The sequence below is a fragment of the Hippocampus zosterae genome, chromosome 15 (assembly GCF_025434085.1).
Source record: "Hippocampus zosterae strain Florida chromosome 15, ASM2543408v3, whole genome shotgun sequence".
Lineage (NCBI taxonomy): Eukaryota > Metazoa > Chordata > Actinopteri > Syngnathiformes > Syngnathidae > Hippocampus > Hippocampus zosterae.
In genome coordinates, this window is record NC_067465.1 from 2,242,389 (window position 1) to 2,256,123 (window position 13,735).

Below are 13,735 nucleotides of genomic sequence, written 5' to 3' on the forward strand. Positions count from 1 at the left end.
TAATTTTCACTCCCGTGTTTCCCTTCGAGTGTCAAAGTGCGCGAACGGCTGATAAATGGAGGCTATTATTTTTCGGCTTGAACAATGCGCGCCGGCTTTGTGCGGACCATCTGTCATTGTATCGACATTACAGCAGCACCCCACTCTGCGAAGCGGGGGAAAAAAAATCTCTCGCAATACGCACACACACGTAGAGAGAGAGAGAGAGAGAGAGCGAGACACCTGAACAGCAGACAACGATCATTCAGAGCCACCACCCAGTCTATGACCACGCCATGACGCATGGCGTGTCTCGCTACTACGCTGTAAGAATACTACGACGATGTTCAAAATGTTCACAAATATAAACCACGAGGTGAATTGCTTCCTACAATAATGCAGCAGTGTCCAAGGGGGGTGAAAATTGTGTTTTGCGCATCTGAAATAGTTGGACTGGCATTTTTCTTACAGGGCGTCCACTCTTTCCTTAACTCGCCATCATCAGCAACACAGCTTCCCCCTTTTTTTTTTCTATGGCCTTGTCTCTCAGCACTAATATGCACTACGGTTAATGAGGCAGTGTCCATAAATTCTGCTGCCATCTGGAATATAGTAGGTCTCCACGCTAAGTGCGGCATTGCATTAAACAGTGCATTGAACACAGCGTGATTTAATGAAACGACGCAATGTGTTGGCTTTTACGGAGAAAAAGATCCTTCTCTTTAAGTTTGAGTGTGTATGTCGGCACAGGGTGGGGGGACACAACTGGGTTAATTACAGTGGAAACTACGAAGTCCAACACACCCGTTGACCTCCAAATTCTCATTTCAAAACGATTTTTCATATTGGAAATAATGTCGTGATTTATTATGTTCTCTCCTCATAAACATGTATTGACTCACAAGGGTCATAACTTGCCCAAAGACTAGTTACCCGCCGTTTAATATAACTCAAGTAAAGTACAACGACTCCCTCATTTACATTAGTGACTACTTTATAAAACTAAATGTGATGTTTTTTTAGTATTTGTAGCTTTAATCGATTGTTCTAGCGTCTCCATACGATACGAACAATACAATGTTGTTGTTCGTGTTCTCGTTTGATGGTTGTCATCACACCGTTCCACCTCTGACCATTATTTGTCGATTCCACCTTCAAGTTTCACTCAATTGGTCCGAAAATTGATGATTTATTCACGACAAATAATGATCCATCTATGCCAGCACCGTACAGTGCCGGCGTGTACTGCATACATTTTTTTGTGGCATGCTCACTGAGCATGGTAATCGTTTGAACTTAAGAAAATTATGGATGAACAATTTGTACTGCCTTCATAGCGTTTGACTTTTGGGGGAGGGGGGGGGGGGCTTCACCGTAAATAGACAGGGGAAAAGACCCCCGCAGGAGCACAGCGGATGTCCTATCGCACATCTGTTTTAATACAGTTTGGGCTCACGGGTGGATGCTGGCGTATCCCGTCCCCTCCCGCCGCAGCAATGATGCTAACTCCCGTGTAGCCCATTATCACGTGTGAGCGGTTTCATCCAGCTGAGAGGCTCCCAAGCGCAGGCCCGCCGCTGTCGTTTCCGCGACTTTCCTGCCGCCGCGCCTCGCGAAAACCTAATGTCGTTTTCATCAGGGAGTCTCATCACATGAGTCTCAGCAGATCGGCTTCCTGCTGCAATCAACTATTGAACGCATGCATGAGAAGGAAGAAAAATGTGTTTCGCCCCCCCCCACCCCCCCACTAAAGCTTAAATGAATTATTTCAGAGTCAGCTGGCAGTGATGTACACTTGCCTGTTCCAGACCCACACACAGTAGGTTAAAATCTGCAATAAAGAGGTCTCACATATGTGTATATACAATACACACATATATATATATATATCGCGAAAGAGAGAGAGATATTACTTGCAAACAAAAATAATAAACAAAAATACTATATCCAGGGTTCTAAATTAACTTTTTCCAATCCGCCACCAAATAGCGAGTAAAAAATCATTTTGCCGCTTGTTGATATAAGCGAACTCATTGGCACACAAGTAATTGCACATCCATGACACTCGGTGGCAGTGTTTCAGTCATTGTCAGAGTGTACACAGGGAGCATCAGCCCTAAGGTGTTGGGGGTGGGGGGGGGGGTTGTTTGTTTGTTTTGTTTTTTGCCGCGAGCATGCATACAGGGAATGAAAGGAAAGCCAGAGAGCGATTAAAAAAAAAAAAAAAAAAACAATGAGAATGTGCCTTTCAGAGGTTTGGTATGATAGAGTAGCATGCGATGTCTGCGTGCGAGTACTAGAAAATGTTAGCTCAGATCAACCGCAACTCCCGCGTGAATGCGTTTGTGTTCTCCTTGACATTCAATAAATGCCTGAAAAATGCATCAAGGTCTATGGCTCTCCTTTCCCAGATGTGAGGACAATACAGTAAGTAAGTAGATTGTAAAAAAAACAAACAGAAAGGTCGTGTCTCACTGAGCGGCTAAAATTTACAAGTGTGCGCAGGCCGCGAATGTTTTTTTTTTTTTGGGAGGGGGGTGGTCAGACGTTCACCAAACATTCCCAAACATTTTTAAGAGTTTCTCATCACCGTCAAACTTTTAACACGTTCAATATTTCTTTGCGACAAGAAAAACGGTTTGAGACCAATAAAATTGTTGCCAGGATGTCTTTGCAACCTTGACTGAACCCTGATGAACCCCCCCCCCCCCCCCCCAACACTCGCTAGGTGCGCACACACTTGCAAACTTTCACCGCTCAGCGAGATGTGACCTGAAGAGAGATAGAAGGCATCGGAATGATGATATAGCAGCAGAACACTCCTTAAACTCATTTTTCTTTTCTTTCTCCCCCCCCCACCCCCACACCAGACTTCATCCCAGCGACCCCAACGGGGGCACCGCTCGCACCGACAACTTGGATGGCGCGAAGGGCCCTCACAGGTAAAATGTCAGCCGGTCAACGAGTTCATAGGAATTCGTGTCCATATGTGTGTTTCGTGCTTCCCTGTGTAAATGGAAAAGTTAGGTCATGGAGAACCCGCCCCCCCCCCCACACACACACCCGCGTGCCCCGCCTTAGGCGTCATGGCATACTGCCCATCTAGATGAGTGGCTGACCTCCGACCTTCTGTCTAGCCACAGGCTCAAGTCTGCCAAGGTCAAGCCGGGTGGCTTTCAAGGGCCTCAACGTAGTTTGACATTTGAAGCGCTTTGCTGCTTTTTGCTTCGTGAAGAAACTCTTAACGCCGTCGGCGTGTCATTTCCCCGCGACTCCGAGATCGGGAGGTGCGCGAAAGCCGTTCAACTTGGAACATCTGCTCTCGGTTTTCGGTCTTCGTCCGTGCCCAATAAAACTCCCCCCCCACCCCCCCGACATTCCCCGGGTCATTTACGAGACGCGGCGGCCGCTTTAATCACGACGCGGCGGCATAACTCTGTCCGCGCTCGGGTCCCGTCCCAACACGCTCGCTTATTATTACGCGGTGGCGCAAGAAACTTCCCCGTGGAAATTTTGGAATCTTTCCCATTGTTCCTCAAGGAAAGGAGGGGCGTGGCGTGGGGGGGGGGGGTGTTCATATGGAAGTGAGGAACGCCAGGAAATGACAAGCATTCTTTGTGGACCGTTTGAAAATCAACGGATGGCTCCTCGTTCTCCTTCTGACAATTAGACGCAGACTTGAAACGAGGACACAATTAAAAAGACTTAACGCGGGAATGTTTGACTTTTTCTGCGTGGAATGTGGAAGCTTGGACATCTCGATATTTTCTTCCTTTTTTTTTTTTGGTCCTTATTTTGCCTTATCTAACCCCAGCCCCGACGGCCCCTCAGCCATACCCCCCCCCCCTCGCGCCCCATGCCCTCCGGGTTCAAACAAGCCTGCTGCTTGAGCTCTGCTTTATGAGGTGTGACAGAGAAGTCCGTCTGCGCGCACTGGAAACGTAAAGCTTTAACATGGAGGCTGGCTGCAGTTCGCTTCAACTCACTTGGCCCCCCCCCATACGGTCTCCCTCATGTACAGGAAGTGGCGCTGCACTGCTGAGTTGGCATGAAAGTGTGTGAAGAGGTGGGGGTGGGTTGCAGGATCCTCATTTTCCCAAGTGCTTTTTACTTTTCTCAGATGACAGACAAAAAAAAAATGGTGGTGGGGGTGGGGGGGGGGGGTGTGGGACAAAATCTAAACATCCATTGGTTGTGATAGTCGTTTGGTTCCAGGTGCTCTTGGTTCCTTCTTCCCAACTTGGAGATGTAATAGCAGCTTGTATTCCTTCTAGCCGTCCAGTCTTGCCATACCAGAGGGTAAAACTCACACCTTAGGCCCCACCCCCTTCCACATCTTCTCTTATGGTCCCGCTTCCTCCTCCTCCTACTCCCCCCCACCCCCACCGTGGACGATGGTAGTTCCCAGGTATTTGAGCAGTGTAGCATAGCCCAGAGGTTGCTTGTTCAGTCCTGGGGGTGACAAAGGCAGCATGCCTCCAACAGAGGGATGAAAGGAAAAGGGGCTGTGCGGCCACGCCCTTTTTACAATGGCAGACCCCCTTAGCGAGGATGTCGAGCAAATAACCTTTCCCTCTTTTTTTTTTTAAACAACTTTTCAGAGGAGAAAGTGCACCGGCGTGTATCCGAAGTCGTGTGTGTGTGTGCTCGCAAAGAGGACCGGATGTCGTTGACATCACTTTCGCAGCAAATTCATATGGCAAATGTTCATGATATGAACTTAATAAGGCAAAAAGTTAACGAACGCGCTGATATTGTGTCATTTGAAAATATATTTTAAAATAATTTCACATTATAATTGAACACCGAGTCTTGGCAGTCATTGGTATTTCCTTTTTTTTTGGGGGGGGGGGACTGATATTGTGACAATAAATGAAGTTAAAAATGAATTAGGCCAATTGCGCTGGTAGTCTAACGATATGATTACAGAAGCTTCGTACACTACATGTTGAAAACACATCGATTAAAATGTAAGCGCTCAGTGACTTGTAAGGAATGCTTTATTCATTCATTCATTCATCTTCCGAGCCGCTTGATCCTCACTAGGGTCGCGGGGGGTGCAGGAGCCTATCCCAGCTGTCTCCGGGCAGTAGGCGGGGGACACCCTGAATCGGTTGCCAGCCAATCGCAGGGCACACAGAAACGAACAACCATTCGCACTCACACTCACACCTAGGGACAATTTAGAGCGTCCAATCAGCCTGCCATGCATATTTTTGGAATGTGGGAGGAAACCGGAGCACCCGGAGAAAACCCACGCAGGAGAACATGCAAACTCCACACAGGGAGGCCGGAGCTGGAATCGAACCCGGTACCTCTGCACTGTGAAGCCCACGTGCTAACCACTGGACTACGGGGCCGCTAGGAATGCTTTAATAAAATGATATTTTCATGCCAGTCTTTATCTCGGGTAAGATTGACCGTTAAAATCTGAAGTAATGCGGAAATTTCTGAGAAGATGCCGTCTACAGTATATACACCAGAATGTCTTCAAGTAACGACTACTAACGAGTACCAACTAAAATATTAAAGTCGCTATTTTAATCTACATAAGTTTGTTGAATATGATGAGTAATAACGCATAGGGGCACATTCGGCTTGGATCCGAATCAAGGCGCAGATCCCGAATTTATGCGTTTTGAACGCTTGGCCTTTTTTTTTCTCATTGGATAATGCCTGAATCTTAATTACAGAACTCGGGCGCGGGCATCTGTGAAAGCGAAGCGAAGGTTTAATATAATTGTAGTTTACACTGCCATAGATGAGAGAAGATTTGAGTGTTAAGAGGTCCCCCCCCCTCCATCAATCCATGCCCGACATTATCACATGCTCCCGGTTGAATGATGCACTCTGCACTGAGCTACTGGCGCTCAGCAGACTGTTATCATCTCATGTGGCGGTCAGGGGGAGGGAGCGCAAACCGCAGGAGTCTTTTTTTTATGGCTCCAGCTCCAGAGACAACCTGTTCTCCGGCACCTCTCTGCTGGCACTTTTTTTTTTTTTTTAATGACATCATAAATTCTTCCATTTCCTCTGACCAAGCCTAGATGGGCAGACATACCTGGTCGGTAATTGTCTGTCGGCCTCTCTCGTTTTGTCAACCTTTCCTCTCGCACCACCGACTTCCTCTGGCAACACATCGTGGCGCCTGAAGGTTTCACAGTACTTTTAGCCTCAAAAAAAAAAAAAAAAAAAAAGGTCAGCGACCTTTCTGCATGCATGTGCACACGGAACGCCCAACAACATCCCACTCGCAGACTCGTTGATAACTTTTGTTTAGTCCAAATCTTTGGGGTGAGGAGCAGAAAAGGAAGGATTATGGCGAAGAAAGATTTGCTTTTTTTTATGGGGTCCGAGGGGGGGGGGTCATGAAGAAGCTCTCAGGAGCAGTCTATGTTCACATCCATCCGATGCATGGCCGAGTCTCCTCGGGGAGGCAGGAACAATACGCGCACCAGCACGACAACATTCTTCCAGGGTTAAAAAGGTCGTGGGTCACCCGGTGACCCCCCCAACCCTGCCAATCAGTCCCAAGGCACCAGCCAGCCGTCTTTGTTTTTGGTTTGCGTCGTCGCACTTGTTGAGCACACTCTGCACCTTGTGTTACAACGTTTCCATTCCTCTTTATTGGCACTTTTGCCCTCTTGTAAAGTTCATTTATCTCCTTAAGCATTTTTTATCACTCTGACAGATTATTTTTTTAAATTGTAAGACAGGATGAGAGAAAATTGTCATGTGTATACCTGCTGCTCTTATAGTTTGTGGCGTACTGGAGATTACCAACACTGCCCACAATGTCAATTGTAGTACCAAGGCTGACCTTTGAGAGGCAGTATGGAGTAATTCAAGTAGTCCAAAAAAGTTGTTAAGCTAACCGTCATCTTATATAGTAAGTAATGCGCTGGCAAAACTTCTCCCCGAGCTCTCTCTAATGCCAAGACTGACCTGTGAGAGACGGCAAGAAGAGGAAATAGAAGAAGCTTAACACGCATTACACCACAGGAGAATCACTCAGGACAGTCTTTTAACGGTGATTCTCAAACCGTAGTACGGGTACTTTTAATGATGTTTGTGGTGAACACTTTTTTTTTTAATTAGTACACTCCATTTGGGAAATACAGTTCAGTTGATTTAAAAATTTAAATGGTATGTATACATAAGAACCACTCATTCAGAGACATCCGACAATCAGAACTTTGCTGACTGATCGCTAAAGAGAGAAAAAAAATGAGGAAGCAAGTTCTGATTGTCAGTATATTTGTACCCCGCTTCCGTATTTAGGCTTTGCGTTTTTGAGCCATTAACTATTCATCCATCCGTTTTCTGATCCGCTTAATCCTCACGAGGGTCACGGGCATGCTGGAGCCTATCCCAGCTGTCTTCGAGCACTAGGCGGGGGGGGGGGGGGGGGGGACACCCTGAACCGTTTGCCAGCCGATCGCAGGGCACCTCGAGACGAACAACCTTTCACGCTCGCAATCACACCAATTTAGAGTGTTCAATCAACCTGCCATGCATGTTTTTGGACTGTGTACCGGAGTACCCGCAGAAAAGCCACCCAGGCATTGGGAGAACATGCAAACTCCACGTAGGAAGGCCGGAGCTGGAATCGAACACTTTCGACATGCTAAGCAGTCAAATCAATTTGATTGTGGTTTGTTTTTTGTTTTTTTCTGGTCGTTTTTGTACGACGGGTCAGGTTAGAGTACGTCTTTGTGCAGTGAGTGTGTGCAGCCAGAACTGCAGATGGAAAAAAAGAAAAATGGAGACTGTAATTACTGCACATACTTCGAATATTTCCGTCGCCTTTTATGAAAAATGTGGCTTGTGTTCTATTTTCCCTGGGAGCAGCAGCACAACGCATTTAGTCAACGTCCCGCCTTTAAAGTGAAGCGTATGCATGTGTAGGCATTTTGAGAGGGAAAAGGGGGGAGGGGGCTGTATGAGGCCCCCCCCCCCCCAGAGGTCTGGTAGTCATTAAGTGCAAACGTACAGTATATACTGGACATGCCGCTACATTAAAACCTCGCCCACTCCTGCGTCAGACCACCCCAGAGACAAACCACGGGCACCTCCTCCTTCCCACCCCCCTTGTCGCTGGCTCACCCTCTCAGGAAGTCCATTTTTGGGATTTCCGAAAAGATACTCTGAATATTTACCACTTTGTGCTCAGAACACTTCAAATGAAAATGTGAAATGCGGCGGAAGTGCGAAAGTCAAATGCCGTTGGCTTGTCTCGTAGAAGGCACTCCTGTCACTTGAGCATATTGTAGTGTCATGGCATCGAGGGGCCACAGGAGGGCACCAAAGAGGCAAATTTGTAAGCAAATAAGAGCGGATGGGCCAATCACAAATCGGTCGGGCAACACCGTTAACCTCTATCCACGCTTGCGTAAAATTTAGGGGTGTTTAAATCTCGTAACATCGCCATTTCGTGAAGGTTTGACTCACGCAACGTTATTTGCGTCGCTTTAAAAATGAGGACAACTTTGAAGCAATGCAGTGCCGCAATCCGAATTATTTCCCACCGTACGTAAAAAAGGATGTGCCGACTTGCACGTCGTTTGATTCCACTCCCGCAGTCCCAGGAGCGTTTTCTTTTCCGCTAATTCTCGCTTGTGTCCCCATTTCTTGCTTGGATAGACGATTTCTAATGCCCCTGAATTTTATCGTCCATTTTAAATCTCCTCCCGGTCGAGGAAAAGAGAAGTTGCAAATGAAAGCCTGTCTGGCTGCAGCTGCGGAAGCGCTCCTAAGATCGTTTATTGTTGGGAACAAAAAGAGCCTTTTTTTCCCTTTTTTTTTTTTACATTTTGTCTAGCAGCTGACGCCTCTTCCCACCCACTTCTTCCCGAACCGCTTTTGTCGCTCGCCTGGGGAAGAGAGGAACGTTTCCTGGTGCCACACTTGACAGGCGAGTATTACTCGAGGAAGTTACATGGTGGTTTGCTCGGCTGAGGCAGGAGTGGCCCACCTGCTCACCATATGGTGCAGTTATCTGCCATTTCAATCTAGCATTTAAGTGCGCGCGTATGTGTGTGTGTGTGTGTGTGTAGAGATCGAGAGAATCATTCCTTCAAGTGGTGATCCCACAACAGGCAACAAAATAAGAAACTTGCCCTTCAACCTACCATGAGCCCAAAGCGGCTTTTTAGACCTTCCCAGCAGTCGCCTCCTCTTTCACCAAAGCCACGGGACCATGAAGTGGTGTCCACAAACAAGCTCATCGGGCCTGACCGCAAGAGACTCTTTCGCTACTCCCAAGACAAGATCTCTCTTAAACTCTTCACAGTAGAGCTTAGCGTAGATTTCAAATTGGAACACACTTGCCCGAAAGCCCCTTTGAATGATGTGGATGACGTGCGAACAGTGGGACGCTCTTTTACTGCTGGACTACATTTGGACACAAAGTTCGGCCCTTGAAGCTTTTTCGCCAAGTCTCAAGGGGAAGTTAAGATGTTTCACGCTAAAAGCCGACGTTGCCGCGGATAAAAAACCCCGTAACGGCCACGTTCGATAAAGTCATGCGAAAGTATGCCGTAAAGGGACGCGATATGGCTCTAAACAACGTTCATTGAAAATTAGTAGTCACATTTTTTTTTTTTTTTGCATCGTTCTGCTCATTAGATTAAGAAAGGACAACAATTCGCCGTTGTGCGTTGGTGTCTGGCAGCAGTCAGGAAAACCTTTCATCCGCCATGTTTTATTTACTCTAAATGTAGCATCTTATAGGCTAATTGTATTGCTTTGTCATATTAACAAAGGGATGGCGTGTGCACAAGCAGAAAGTCAAAGAGCCAATTGTCTCTCCTTTACGGCTTTCTGAATTAGAGCCGCGATAACGCGATGCATTTCTCATCCGTGGGGCGGAGAGCATGTCGGCGCGGTGGGTTGACATTTGCCCCCCCCCCCCGCCCCCTGCCACCACCACCCCGCACATTGACATCACCAACCTAAGTCGATTAAAAAAAAAGAGGGGGGGTGTAACAAATGTTCATAGATGCGCATTGGGCACCCTGACGTCAGCCCCCGGGGCCGGCGCGGCGCGGTGGGGTGACACTGCTGATAGTTGTTCCCCCTCGGAGCAAAAGCCCGCTTGTGACAATAGGAGCTCTCACCGAATGAAAGGCCAAGCTGCCCGGCAGGACATGGCATCATTGTTCCTCAGTTCCTCACATAAGAACCTTGACAACCTCAAATATTATTCCGATCAATGTCGCGCCTGATGTCGTTTACAGAATATGTTTTGGGGGGGTGGGGGGGGACTTTCCGGTGAAAATGACAATGATGTCTGATCATTTTGATCATTTCCAGTCTCCATTCACACAACAAACATGGACGATTTTCAATTGTTCGTACTGTATTTGACCAATTACTTTGCCAACGTGACAGATTTTTGAGCATATTGGTGACCATTTTCCACTTTCTCTTGGAATGTTCTGGGCTCCTGCTTCCGTGCGAGATCAATGCTGCCCGAGGAGTGACGCCGCAGCCACTCATGGGTGTTGATTTTTGTCGATTTCTATGATTTCAATCCCCAGTGTGAACAATAACATAATTTTGCAGTGTTAAAGTTGCACTGTTTAACACCCCCCCCACACACACAGAATCATTAGAGAAAAATTCATGAATTATTAATGTAAAAAAATCTGACTCATTGGTAATCTATGAGGCAATAGTCTCACAATTGCTCATCATGCGGTTTTGAGTAACTTGACAAAAAAAAGTCTCTTGTTGTTTTTAAGGTCCATTCAGTTCAGTCATTCGGCTTTTTCCTGAGCCAATTTCGATATAATACAACATGCTAACCAATCGACCGGCGTGCCGCCCTCAATGTAAATGAGAATGACAATTCAGGGTTTCTTTCGTTTGTGTTTTTCAGTTGTCATCCCGGATTGCGCTGAAGATGAAAATGGAGACCTGCCAGAGCTCGGATCCAGGTGCTGGTAATATGGTGGTGATGCAATACAGTGAACCGCAGCTTATCGCGAGGGAGACGTTCCATACCCACCCGGAATTTGGTGAAAATCCGCGATACACAGACATCATAGAATTGTTGTAATCCCTCCCACATGCGTTAAACACCTTTCAACTTGTTAAAACACACTTTTTAAAGCATATGCTTTTTTAAAGCTCCTTCGCACTTTCTCACACAGTTCCTCAAATAACCGTTAAAGCACCTCTGGCTTGAGAAGCGGTTTATAACTTGGGTTGACTGTCAAACGGCCACAGAATACAAAAGCCGATTAAATATTGAATAATTAAACTTCAGAATGTTCACCCAAACCAGAGGTCCCCAACCTTTTTTGCTCCACGGACCGGTTTATGTCAGAAAATATTTTGAAGGACCGGCATTTAAGGTGTGGCGGATTAATACAACAAAATAATAAATAAAATAATAATAAAACTGGGGTCTTTTCGAAATATCATGATAAACACAAGGAGCGTTTAATCTGGTCGCAACACTCTGATCGCGATGTTTAATGCCTACAAAATACGATACAACGCAAATTCAAAGTGCATGAAAATGACGACTCACCACAGCGCCGAGCTTGATTTTCTGCAAGCGGGCGGTCCCATCTCGGGTTAATAAGAGACAATGACACCTCAAGTGTGTGCTTTATGTCCAGTCGTCATTTTGTTTTAGTCGCCGTTGCTGCAGAAACCCCCCACCTCACACAGGTAGGAAATATCAACACTTCTATTGTGGCGATCTCAGAGTATTCAGACATAACTGTAATCCGGTTGTCTCGAACGTAGTTTTAAGGCCGCTGTCATTTGCGATCTCCAGCTGTTTTTTTCTCCTTTTGTTTACCCATTTTGCGATCTCAAGCGTTTTGTATTTAGCGTAATTGGTCACGTGACGGAGAAGCGTGGTTTGACGTTAGTCAAGCGCAACACAGACGGATGTAACGGAGAATCCGGTCATTTTTCAAAATAAAACAACTTTTGTATTCCGAAATAAACAACGGAATTAAGGCAAGTTATTTCTGTGCGGCCCGGTACCGGTCCGTGGACCGGCGGTTGGGGACCCGTGACCCAAACCACATAATTTGGTTTCACAAATATCCACTGTACTGTACCTGATAGTAAAACCCCACCCAAAAAAAAAACAGTTGGTGACAAATCTTCAATGTAGCGGGGGAACACTGTAACGCCATAAAGCGTCTTCGTTTGTATTCCTGTCTAAGCGTGCATGAGTCATAACCCGCTCCTCCTCTGCGGTCGGAGCCACATCCTGTTCAGCGCCGCCGTCCCGCTTGCCTCAGAGAACATTCAACGCTGTCGGTGAGTTTGGTATGGATCGCATCGAAACCATCGACCGTTGACTGTGCCCTGAGGTTTGCCCCGACAACGTCAGCAAAGAGCGAAGAATGCCATAACGGGCGGGCGAGTGGGCGCATGCAAATCCTGAAGCACGCACACCCTCTGCACCCCGAGCCCACCCCCCCCACACCCCCGCACACACACACAAGAGTCACCCTGTGGTTCCGACCTAAAAGGTCACAATCAACATTCATTGCTGTCGCTGGGTTGGACTGTGTAGAAAGCTCACTGAACAATGAGTGCAACTGTGGCCCAGTTCTGCCTTGACTCCAGTCTCGGCCAATCTTCCCAACCGGATGTGAAAGGCTGCGATTTCTTTATTCATTACCTTCTTGTTTTTCACTTCTGTATTCTTGGACCGTGAGTCTCGGGGAGCAGGAGAAGTAGCGACACAGATAGACTTCTGGCTGCTGGCTTGTCCTCATCCACCTCTCATCTAATTGGCGGTTGTGTGTGCAGCAAGGGGGAAGGAAGCGCAGTGAATGTGTAATCATCTGGAGCCTCTTCTCCTTCAGATGTTGCATCCCTCTCTTTTTTGTTGGCCTAATTATACGGTGCATTCGCTCAGCTCCGTGCTAACTGCCCGTCTTACGTTGGCTGTAATGGACCGGAGGAACAAATAAACGCTAGAATTAGCCGAGTTTGTTCCATAGGCTTTCCGGTGTAGCTTTTAACGGGGTCATTTTGGACTTGGCAATCGAGGGTGTCCCGTTGTGCGCGTTTGATTTTCATGACGCCGTTTCCTCTGGGTGTTGGCCTTATGTGTGCGCGCGCGAACTCGGCTTTCTCAAACTTGTTCAGCTCACGATCATAACATTATACATTAGCTTACCATAAGTTGACGTAGAGTCAAATATATGTCGTGACATAAAAAGTACCACTCCCTCGTTTTCTTTTAAACAAGTCATTCCATGTAAGTGTCCCTGTTTTGAAATAAAGTCACGCCTACAACTCCCTGTTGTGAGTATTTTTATCTGTTCATGACTTCACTAATGGTACGTGCCCCCCCTATCCCCCCATCCCGCTGCCATCTAGCGATTTAGGGACCAACAGGTGGCACTTTTTGTTTGCTACTTTGGACTTTTTTTTGCTTAGGATTTAGTTTTCTGTGTTTTATCAATACACTTCTTCAAATACAACCTGCTCCTCTCTCCTGACTGCTTTTTGGGGTCCACCACCACCACCACCACCACCACGCAAACGTGACAGTCATAACGTCCAAGGCCCCCTTCTCGCCAGTCGCTCTGTATTATTCATCAAAAAGCACTCTGTGCGCTGGTGCAGAAGAGTGGAGGTGATGTAACCGTGGCTGTGAGCGTGCCTCCTGAGTCCCAACTGTCATTTGGGATGGATTCATGCGACGGGCGAAAAAAACGTTTGCGCAGCTTTGATGGCGGTGCCAGCAGCAAAGTACGGAACCGGGGAGGCG